Source organism: Jaculus jaculus, chromosome 4, assembly GCF_020740685.1.
Source record: "Jaculus jaculus isolate mJacJac1 chromosome 4, mJacJac1.mat.Y.cur, whole genome shotgun sequence".
Lineage (NCBI taxonomy): Eukaryota > Metazoa > Chordata > Mammalia > Rodentia > Dipodidae > Jaculus > Jaculus jaculus.
Window position 1 is genome coordinate 99,486,533 of NC_059105.1, and position 12,168 is coordinate 99,498,700.

General features: G+C 38.5%; 1 protein-coding gene across 1 annotated transcript in view; it reads left to right on the plus strand.

The window, feature by feature from the left end:
• The window catches only part of Lrp1b (LDL receptor related protein 1B), a 2,087,209-nt gene that overhangs the window by 309,266 nt on the left and 1,765,775 nt on the right, over nucleotides 1-12,168 (plus strand). The window lies entirely within an intron of this gene.

Consider the following 12,168-nt stretch of genomic DNA (forward strand, 5'->3'; position numbering starts at 1 on the left):
CTAGCTTCACAGGATTATTTAAATAAGAGATGATTGAAGTTGGACTTGGTTGTACATACCTTTAATCCCAGCACTTGAGCAGCATAGGTTTGGAGGATGGCTGTGAGTTTTAGACCAGCCTGAGACTACAAAGTGAATTCCAGGTCAGTTTGGGCTAAAGTGAGACCCTAACTCAAAAAAAAAAAAAAAAAAAAAAAAGTTTGAAAAAAGATAGAAATGTGTTCTCTCAGTGGATCTAGCCCCTTTTTCTTTTTTATTTTTTTAAGATGCTCAATATCAGACATAACTGTTGGCTCCTACAGGTGACTTAGTAGACATGGAACAGTTCCATCAGTGCAAGGAAATGTACAGAAATCGAACATTGGATTAGATAATTACAAATTGTCATACAAACCATGAATCTATATTTGATTAACTCTTGAACTAAATCTAATTCTTTGCTTGTCTCTGTCAAGAGCAATATAAGAAAACACAACAGATGGTTACAGTTAATTAAGGTCTAATAGTACATTTAATATGTAGTTTTTACATTTAATTTTAGATCAGTAAATTTCTACCATTTCTAGGTAAAAGTCTATGTGTGTGTGCATGTGGGGATGTATGCAAGTTGTGTACCAATTCACATGCCATATTTTTTTGATTTTGAGAGCATTGGAGACTTTCTCCATTCTGGATGTGTTTACTTTAGAGGTTAGAGTGCTGGACACTCTAATAGTCACTTAAAACAGTCAGTAAAACTATGGCCCTTGTGTTCATTGCGTTGGGACCCTGGAAGAAAGACTTAGTGCAGACACAGAAAGGTAAGGTAAACAAGTGTTTATTAGAAAATAAGTGAAAGTAGGGGCTGGAGAGGTGGCTTAGCGGTTAAGCGCTTGTCTATGAAGCCTAAGGACCCGGTTTGAGGCTCGTTTCCCCAGGACCCACGTTAGCCAGATGCACAAGGGGTCGTACGCATCTGGAGTTCATTTGCAGTGGCTGATGGCCCTGGCGTGCCCATTCTCTCTCTATCTCTCTCTGCCTCTTTCTCTCTGTCTGTCGCTCTCAAATAAATAAATAAAAATAAACAAATAAATGTTTTAAAAAAGAAGTGAAAGTAAAGCAGAAGTGCCCTACAGCTAGGAGGGCACTTACCTAATGACTTGGAAATGTAAATTAAGTATCAAATTGGGGTGAAGTGTAGCTACTCTGAGTATCTCTAAGGGTCTGATAATAGGTGGGTGAGCTAGATAAAGGATTGGTTACTTTGAAGATATACAAATATCCTGATAGACTGGTATATTAGGCAACACATTGGCTGCTATGTGTGTGTGGAGCAGTGGTGAGTATGGTAACTCTAGGTTTTTGTTCTTTTGGAAGCCAAACTTCTTTGTATTCACCTCCAGGATTCTGTCCATCTTTATCTGCTCCTTAGAAATAAACAGATTACCTGTTTAAATCTGTTTATTTCTTTCAGCCTATTGATAGCTGCCTATACAACGTAGGCATCCTTACTCATGGCCTCCCCTCACCACATGAGCATATGAAAGGAGAACATTGGGTGCACTCCTCTATCATTCTTTTGCATTCTCCTTGAGACAGTGTTCCCCGGGGTTTCTCTTTTAGGCCAAACTGGCTGGCCAGTGAGTAACAGCTAGTCTCCAGTCTCTGTTCCCCACAGGACAGTGGTTTCAGGTGAACACTGCCATACACAGGTGTTTACATAGGTGTTGAGGAATCAATCTCAGAATCAGGCCTCCAAGGTCCTCATGCTTACACAGCAGGCACACTTGCTTACCAAACTATATCCCCATTTCTGATAACTTTTAAAGTCAGTTTCTATTCTTTTTAGCTTTTTGTACTATTTTTCTTTATTTATCTTCATGGGGGTGGAGAAGAAAGTGGGGGAGGAAAGAGAGAATGGGGACATCGGGCTTTTTGCCACGACAAAAAAAAAAAAAAAAAAAAAAAAAAACCCTCCAGATCCATGTGCCGTTTTGTGCATATAGCTTTACGTAGGTACTGGAGAAACAAGCCAGGACAGGTGGGCTTTGCAAGAAAGAGCCTTCAACTGCTGAGTTATCTCCCCAATTCTAAACACTTCGTAGAAACAAAATACCTTTGTCACCTATTGTTCCTTTCCATACACCTAGCATGGCTGACATTTTCTCCAACACCTCAGCAATGAGTGCTTAAGATTTATTAAAACAAAATTCCCATTCATTCAAGTAACGAGGGTAAAGTTAGTAGGTTTAAATCTCTAGGTTAGTTGAATTAGGAAATTTGATTTCAGTGTATCAAGTTCATACTTTCAAAAGTCATTCAATAACAGAAAAACAAGAATTGAACCAGTGCTCAAATCTTGTCATCTGATTGCCACAAGTCTACAGGAGACTTGTCCCAACCACCGACAATGTGAACAAATCATAAAGTAGCTGCTGCCTGTCATTACATAATGAAAAATGATGGGGTGGATTTTGACAGCTGGGACTGAGGTGCTACATAAGGTCCATATTAGCACTAATTATAGAGAGACCACCACAAGAATTTTGATGTTTGTAATATAACCAACAAATAGTAGTTTCAAATTGAAATTCACATCAAAACTCAAAAACAAATGGTTGAAATATCAACAAGGCAGTTTTTAGTTTGTGGTAATAGAGTAATATTAGAAATGTGGTAGCAATGATTTTCAGAGGATTCTAAAGCAACATTTATACTATGGAAATAAAACTGTGAACAAGTAGTCATAAAATACAAACAAAAATGAGACAATAAATTTAATAGCATTTATTAAAATGAAAACTAAAATATTTCAAGAGTACTCTTTGAAGACTGGCAGATAGATGACATGTTAGCTGAAGTTAGTTCAGGTATCAGCAAAGACCCTTCTAGGATTACACATTCAGAGCTGGTGGTACCTGGAGAGTGCCTGTGGATTAATATTTCTGCTATTTCTACACTCAGCCAACACTCATTTGCAAGCTCTATGGTGATCACATGGCCCTTACTTTCTTACACTTCACATGTTGAATTAAACCTCAGTTTGTGTAACTTGTCTTATTTCTTCACTTTCCATCATCCAACAAATTCACACATACAGAAGAAATAAATTAGGTTCTGGAATTGAAATAGGTGGAATGTACACGTAGAACCTGATCTTATGTCTCTATGTGATGTGAGAGGAGCCTTGTTAAAAGATAAGGATTTATTTTTCTGTCAGTGAAATTGTTATATCAGTTATATGACAATATAACTTACAGGCAATGCATCATAAACCTCATTGTAAGCATAATGTTGATATAATGTAAATGTTGAGCCTTCAAGACTGAATAGTAAATAGTGAGTAATGTTATTTTCCTTCTGGTTGAGTCGTAAGCTCTCCAAAAGCAACGCAGTAAGTGGTCCAGGAATCTTTAGTCTTATGTAAATGCATGGCATATATTTGAAAATATATACCAGCTGCATGAGGTGGCACAGGTCTTAAATCCTAGCATTATTTAGGAGGAGGCAAGAGGGGCAAGAGGTCATGACCTATATGTGATAAAAAATGAATTAAAGGACAACCACTGATACATAGTGATACCCTGACTCAAAAATTTTAAAAAGGGAATAAGATAGTAATTTTTAAGGAAATGTTGTCTTCCAAATGAAATGAAAACTAGAAGAAAAAATAATTCATGCGAGTGTAGCAAAGATACAGTTTTATAACTGGATAAGGACTTGAGATCATGCCTTATATCTCATAATTTCACATTTCACAATAAAGTCATAAAATTGTAGATCAGTGTGGGTAGTCTGAAGATTTCCTTTTTGCTAGTGATTGTGATTAGACTTTGTTCTTTCTAATATAGGAACTTTTTATTATTTTTATTTTAGAGAGAGAGAATAAGTGCACTAGGAGCTTTTACCTACTATAAATAAACTCCAGATGCATCCTCCCCTGTGGTGCATGTGTGACATTGCTTGCTTGTGCCACAGTGCATCTGGTTACATGGGACCTAGAGATTTGAACAGGAAATTTTAGGCTTCATATCAACTGCCTTAACCACTAGGAAGTCTCTCCAGCCCTCCAATGCAGGAACAATTTGACAAACTTCTTTAAGAATGTTGCTTTAGGAATTCTGGTCAAGATGGCGTCCTCCTAACATGCCACAACTCCCAGGCAAGGAGAGGCAAGGCAATAAGGGGTCACTGGGTCTTTGAGAGGACAGCAATTTCTAATAGATCGCTAGTGGGAGGGTGTAGAGGGGCAAAAAAAGGGAATTGGCTGATTCCCACACTCTCTGGTACCCACCAGCCCCCCAAGCCTCCCAAGTGCCATCCTAGCCAGAGTCCCAGCCTCAGGCTACTCCCGCACTAATTGCAGGCAAGGGGACTCAGGCCAGCGGTTCCACTTGCACCACCCAGCACTAGCAACCACCCCCCACCTTTGACCTCACACACTCTCCATTCCTCCACGCACCCTCCCATGACTTCTGACCCCCTCTGCTCTGCCCCACCCCCTTCTCCTCCCCCACCCCATGACTTCAGACCCACCCCACTCAGCCCCACCCTACCCCCTCATCCCCTGCAACTTCACCACTAAGCTCACCACAGCATCACCCCTGGGCTACTTAGAAACCTCTCCATTCTGCCACAGGTGTCTTCAGACCTGCCCCTCTTGGCCACGCCCTGGCCACGCCCCCCTGTGACTGTGGGTCACTCACCACTAAAGACAGACACCTCCTCAGTGTGAAAGGGTTGAAAAAGATATTCCAAGCAAATGGGAATATGAAACAGGCAAGCGTAGCCAAACTAATATTGGATAAAATAGATTTCAAACCAAAAATAATCAAAAAAGAAAAAGAAGGCCACTTACCACTGATCAAGGGAATAATTCAGCAGCAGGATATTATAAGTATCAATCTTTATGCACCAAACACAGGTGAACCACAATTCATAAAACAAAACCAACTCAACAGTAAAACAGAAAAAAAACACCAACACCATCATAGCTGGGGATTTCAATACACCATTATCAGCGATAGATAGATTATCAAAACAGAAACTCAACAGGGAAGTGAGAGAGCTCAACAAAACCATAGAATATTTAGACCTAAAGGACATCTACAGTACATTTCACCCCAAATCCACAGACTACACATTCTTCTCAGCAGCCCATGGAACCTTCTCTAAGATAGATCATATACTGGGTCATGCAGCCTGCATCCATATATTTAGGAAGACTGACATAATCCCCTGCATTATATCAGATCACAATGCTATATTGCTAGAAATTAACAACAACAACAACAAAAAGACCCACCAGCCCAGAGCTGGAATCAACCCAGATGTCCATCATTAGACAAATGGGTAACTAAGATGTGGTATATCTATACAGTGGAATTATACACAGCAGTAAGGAAAAATGACACAATGAAATTTGACGAAAAATGGTTAAACCTGGAACAGATCATCTCAGTGAACTCACCAAGTCACAGAAAGATAAAAACGACATAGTCTGACTCATCTACAGCTCCTACCCTGAATCTACCTGAGATGCCGACATACCTAACAAGCATCTCGAGGACCAGACAACAGGGAGGGTGGGAAGGGAGTGGAAGACACAAAACTGGGCCCAAATGGCAATATTTCCATAAAACTCTACATCCTAAAAGACAGACAAAATGTTTGAACCTTCACCAGGCCCTCAGAGAGATCACCTGATTCACAGGGCCAAGGAGAGAGTATGACGGAAACCGACCTTTATCTCCTGTTTCTGTTTCTCTCCCCCTCTCTCCCTCCCTCTCTCCCTCCCTCCCTCCCTCCCTCTCTCTCTCTCTCTCTCTCTCTCTCTCTCTCTCTCTCTCTCTCTCTCTCTCTCTCTCTCTCCCTCTGTCCCCTCTTCTCTCTCATCTCTCTATCTCTTATAACTTAATATTTTTCTTCCTTATCTTCTTGGATCTTAGGACCAGCGGTGGATATCATCCACAATGAACTTTTGATCAGAGAAAACTACAAGGTTTCCCAAAAGAAGACAGATTTCTGTCACAGCACTTGATGACCCACCATAGCTTAGTGGTAATACCCTACTGCTGAATTCATCATAGCTGTTGGCACAGAACATGGAGTGACATGGCCAGAAGCTGAAAGAGAGTTAGTTCCCAGGCAGTTAGCACGTCTGGTGCCTGAATGACCAATATCTGTCCAAGCAATGCATGGTCTAACTGACTTAGCAGCAAACAACTTGACGTGATGCTCACACAAGTGCAATAATGGCACACGGCCATGATGGAAAACCAATTGCTCTTATTTTGGCTAAATGATCTGCTCAGTGGAACAGAACCCATAGCTGGAGCTGGGAAACAAGTCAGAATCATATCCAAAAATGAGCCAGCTTGCCATTAAACTCTCTAAAAACATATAATGGTCATCATAGTTATTTGGTGCTAACTTTACTCTCTGTTGGAGAATCTGCTTGTCTTTTTCTGATAGGCACATATCCTAAGGAGACAACCACCCCATCATACCTCAAAATGGCCCCAGCTGAAACTAAGAATAATGGGGAAAACATGCAAGAATGCTGTTTTCTTGATGAACCAGGAACCAGCACAATGGTGAAGGAGATAAACACAGAGAAAAATCAACCCCTAGCAAACCAGATATCCAGAGACACAGAGGCTCCCAAGATCTCAACAAGAACCAGACCTAAAATGAACCCACCGTGGTTCAAGAAAATTTGTGGAAAAAGGGGCAGAAAGAATGTCAGAGCTACACGTTGGGTCATGATATGCAGAGACATTTCCTCCTATCCAAAGCTTAAGGGTAACCCCACAATTCATGACCTATATACCCCAACAAGTAGGGTCCTTGTGGAGGGGAAAGGACAAGAAGGAGGATAACAGTGGTACCAACTTGACTGTATTCACTGAGTGAAAAAAAAAAAAAAAGAGAGAGAGAGAGGAAAAAAAAGAATGTTGCTTTATGTCAATGACAGTGAAAATGTGGGGCTGCTTATGTTGCTCAAAAGTGTGAGAGACAGAAGTTGGGACTTGAGTAAAAAGTTCCTTCTGGAATTGTAGCCACTATGTCTAATCCACAGATAAAATATTTGAGTCCGAGAAAGGCTTTCCCTTTCCTCTTATTTTTACCTCGCCTCTATATGGTCTCCCATTTCTGACCTTTATTGCCTTCCCTACCTCTACTATTACATACTGTGCCACTATTCCCTCTGTTCCCTTTATCCTTCTCCTATTGTACTTAATTTCTTCCTTTCCATTTTCTCTCATGCATTCTTTCTTGTCTCTTGCCATCAGCGAGCACTATGTCTTTATGGAAAAATAGCTCTGGATTTAAAACATATAAAAACAAGTTATTTTATTTACCTCATTGTATTAAGGACTGAGAGTTCAGACTTGTGTGACTTGGTTGGTTTATGGATTCTTTTCATTGCGACACACACGTTAGATGGCAGGAGAGTGTGGAAGAGAAGTAATGTGTCAAAACATGAAGCGACAGTTTCTTTCGAGATTCCTAGGAAAAAATTCAGGACCCATAAGAACTACATTATAATTCCTTGTAAGGTTATAGCCCAGGATACTCTATTTACCTTTCACAAAGCCATATCTTTTAAAGGTTCTACCATCTCTTAGTACTACTTCACTAGGGCAAAGCATTCCATACCCTTCACGTTCTTTTACATCTGAACATATGAAAAAGCCAAGACATTTTCTCTGCTATTATGTGACTAAATCTCAGGAAATTTTTATTAGCAAATTAAAATAGTACTAATAAAGTTGAATTTTAAAGGTCAGATACTTAGATTGCAATTCTGCCACTTTCTACTTTCCTTCAAAGAGTGATCCTTCTTCTTTGTGTGGCATCAGTTTCTTGAATGTAAATTAATACAAAGACTTTTACCTGATCCATCATAGAATATATTAAATTTATAATTATTTAGTTTGTTGTTTTCAGTACTATGTATCTACTCCAGGGCTTTGTATATTCTAGGCAAACAATCTATATCCCCTGCCTTTTACTGTTTATGTGAGAGTGTTGCTATTACCCAAACAGGTGTAATAATATCCTGTGAGCATAGTTCTGTTAGCTTGAGTACAATTAAGAATGTGTGGATTCAAGGAAGAGTTAAGCAATCCACAAGTGGAGCACCTTCCTTTCACACAGAAGTAGTAAAGTGGAAGATCACATAGCTGTCTGTAATTACTGGGATAAATGGATTGCAGCCACAAGCAAAAATTATTGAGTTTTCTACTCATAAATAGAAGAAACATAGCCCAAATTGTCTTCCCTAGATATACATGTAATCCACAAAGACACACATATATTTATACTCATTCTTATTCTTTGTCACCCTACATGGACTGGAATGAGTTCCCTGATCTAAGCTATATACCAGCTCTACTGCAGGCTTCCTGTCAGAGATTAGGTTAAATTCACTTAGCCTATCTCACTATCAAGTTACCATCTAAAGAATTGGCATATCAGTCTTCTCTGAAATATGTGAGGTTATTAGAAAGCTGGCCTAAATAAAATGTTTGACAAATATCCTATAATAAACAATGTAGTTCCTGCCTCTCTTGTTCCCACTCTTTTGTTCACTAAAATCTCTGCCTTGATTATACACTTTGGGTAATTTTCCACAAGTTATTTCATATAACACTTTGAAGTCATAGTTCTGAGGAAGGCAGACATAAAATAGAGCAGCAAAAGGTATGTATAGCCAGCATGCTTAGGAAAAAAACAAGAAAAAAAAAGCAATAGGCAAGATCTCAGGTAGGACATCAGGTACTGCCTTTCTTGCTAGGGAAAGAAACCTTTTCTCATATCAAATTGATATGTGGACATTAATTCAATGCTTCAGATTTTATTATTAAAATGATAACCATAAAGGAATAAGGAAAGTCTGTTCTGACATTGGCATAATTTTCATATAAAAAATGAGATTGGACAGAAGTAAGAATGTGTCATTATTATAATAATATTTCTGCATTGTTGAGTCCACACAGCAGGCTTCTCTCTAATTTGTTTTGGGCCTTGTTACAGATCCACAATAAATTAAATTAGACAGTACATATACTTCATAATAAGCAAGATATTCATTTCTAATCCTATGAAATTAATACTAGTTTCTATTGGTGTATATGCTTTAGGATTTAATTATTAGCTTTAATCTCAAAAGCTTATTTTAAATGAATTAAAATGTAATATGTTTCTTCAGCATGAGAGTCCTGAAAACCTCTTGATTTATTCAAAATAATGATGCCACACAGCACTTACATTCAGGAGTAGTTATATACATTTCTTGTATTTTCTTGCTGACTATTGTTCAAGTATTTTTTGTTTATTTTTATTTTTATTTTTATTTATTTGAGAGTGACAGACAGAAAGGGAAAAAGGCAGATAGATAGAGATTGGCCACACCAGGGCCTCCAGCTACTGCAAATGAACTCCAGATGCATACACCCCCTTGTGCATCTGGCTTACATGGGACCTGGGGAATCAAGCCTCAAACTAGGGTTCTTAGGCTTCATAGGCAAACACTTAACCACCAAGCCATCTCTCCAGCTCCACTGTTCAAGTATTTTTAAGGAGATCTGTAAAATCATCCATTTACCTAGTATAAGATACAAACAACTACCAAAGAAACCATTCTACAAAATTCTAGCTTAGTAACCCTGTGAGGTTATCAATTTTACTAACAAGAGCCTACCTTACTCAGAGGCAGCTACCTGATGAAAGCCCACCTCAACATGGGTGATGAGTCACTAAAGCTGCATTCCTGGAGCTCCCTATACAACTTGTACATAGTTTCTCCCAGGGAAATAGTCTCCTCTCCCCAGCAATTGTATTGTGTGGGAAGATTCCTTGTGGTATCTCATTTATTTCTTACTAATCATAATGAGCTTCTCTAGAGGATAGAACATTTCAATTCAGAGGAAAGGCATACATATCATAAAACCCTAGATTTTCTTTTTTATTTATTAACTGAATTATCAAAATTCTGTAATTTTTATCTCCTTGCTTATTGCTGGTGTTCTCTCCTTGCTAACTACTACCTTCTTTTGGAAATTCTGAAAGTGATCTCAAGTATGTTTATATAAAAAGTTCTGATTATATTATGTCAAATTAGGCTAACCTCTTTGCACTATATATTTATAGATAATTAGACTGCTTTAATGGATGTGTATTCATGGTCTTCTTTGATTACAAGTTACATAGCTGCTCCTAGGTACAAAAGACACTGGCTCATCCTAAATATACCTATGGAACATTCAACACACTGGAACTTTTCACAGTTATGAGAATAAAATGACTAGGACAGAAAGTTTGATTGGCAGCTTAACATGCAGCAACCACTTGCTTTTTCTGGATGTCACTTAGCATACTTTCTTGATGCTAAGTGTCTTTATACATTAAGTGATGGATATTGGAGCCCAGTCATACTGACTCATGGTGATTTGATGACAGTTTACAGCCCAATGTAAAAAGTGATTGCTGTTCTATTATGAAATAAGATTTCACCTGAACACCAGCTACTAATCTGTGGGGAAAAAAAAATATAATTGACCAATGGGTACTATAGATAAAAGTTATAGAAGTTTAATTGTTATTTGATATCAGCACACTGCCCTGTTCCTTGACGTGGCCTCACCGTGCCATCCTAAATAAAGATATCCTCATGGCACTTTCTTGGCTGGTCTTTATTTTAATTTCATCACTTATAAGAAGTTATATCACATGTTATTTTTATAATCATTGCCTCACTAAAAGATCAACAACTTGATCTCCAACACAGATTTTTTTCCCCTTCTGTGTTCCATACCAGATGCATCCATGTATTTTTCAGGAGCTTATTGATTGAATTAACTAATTAATTGATTAATGAAATGCAAAATAAGATGATGGAAACTATCGTTTGATTCCATGGAATCATAATGTTGCAGTCAGGTTTGCATTGCAGGCAGAAATCACCTGACCAAGAGCAGATTTTGGGGTGAGGGGAAGGGTTTATTTTGGCTGACAGACTCCAGGGGAAGCTCCATGATGGCAGGGGAAAATGATGGAATGAGCAGAGGGTGGACATCATTCTCTGGCCAACATGAAGTGTACAACAGCAAAAGGATAACATCCATAAGCCCACCCCCAACCATACACTGCCTCCAGGTGGCATTAATCCCCAAATCTCCATTGGCTAGAAGCCTAGCATTCAGAACATTTAAGTTTATGAGGGACACTTGAATCAAACCACCACGTAAACAAGAACTTCTAAACTGAATATAAATTATTTAATTAATAACTAAAAGTAGTTATTAATGCAAGCACAGTGGAAAAAAAAAATGAAGGAATGAATTTCCTGGCTCATTGCACTGAAGAGACCCAACAGAAAGAAGATGGACTCAGCTGTTGAGTAGTTGTTTCTTCTCAATTGTAGCACTTCTCCTTGAAGGAAGGATTATGAAGACTTAGGAAGTGAATGAAATTTACATAGCTCAGGAATTAAACTCAAAAATCTCAGGAAACTCGTGAAACCCTAAGCTCTATAAATTCCTCAGAGTTACCTATGTGGTAGCAGTTGCCTGGGAGATGAGGCTGTACATAAATCATCACTGGTACTGTGGTGGGGTTTGCAATGATTCACCTGCCTTTGACTGAATCCCTCTCCTAAACTCCTAATATGCATAACCTAAATAAATCCTGGTTCATTAAGCAAGATTTGGGTGAATTTTTTTTTTTCTTTTTTCTTTTTTTTCAAATCTGCTATTGGTACTCGATCTGGGGGTAAGAATATATGTTTGTTCATACCTCCTCAGGAAAATTTATACATAAGCCAACTCTGATTCCTCCATTTTACTTTATCATGACAATGATGACAAACCAGGGTCCTCTTGTGGTAGTAGATAACCTTTTATAGCTACAAATTTGAAGAGTATAAAACAATCTATAGATACCATTTCTAGGAGACTAATTCGATAGTATATTGTTCAATTCCAAAACTCTCAAAATAACACATGCTTGGGATTTATCTAAATGACTCTGTGTATTAGTCAGGGTTCACTAGAGAAACAGAACCTCCTATTAAACAGAACCTTATATTAAAAGGGAATTTATCGGATTAGGTTATGGCAGTCCAATAATAGCAGTTGCAGGCCGGAGAGTCAAGGAACCCAACAGCTGCTCAGTTCACCAGGC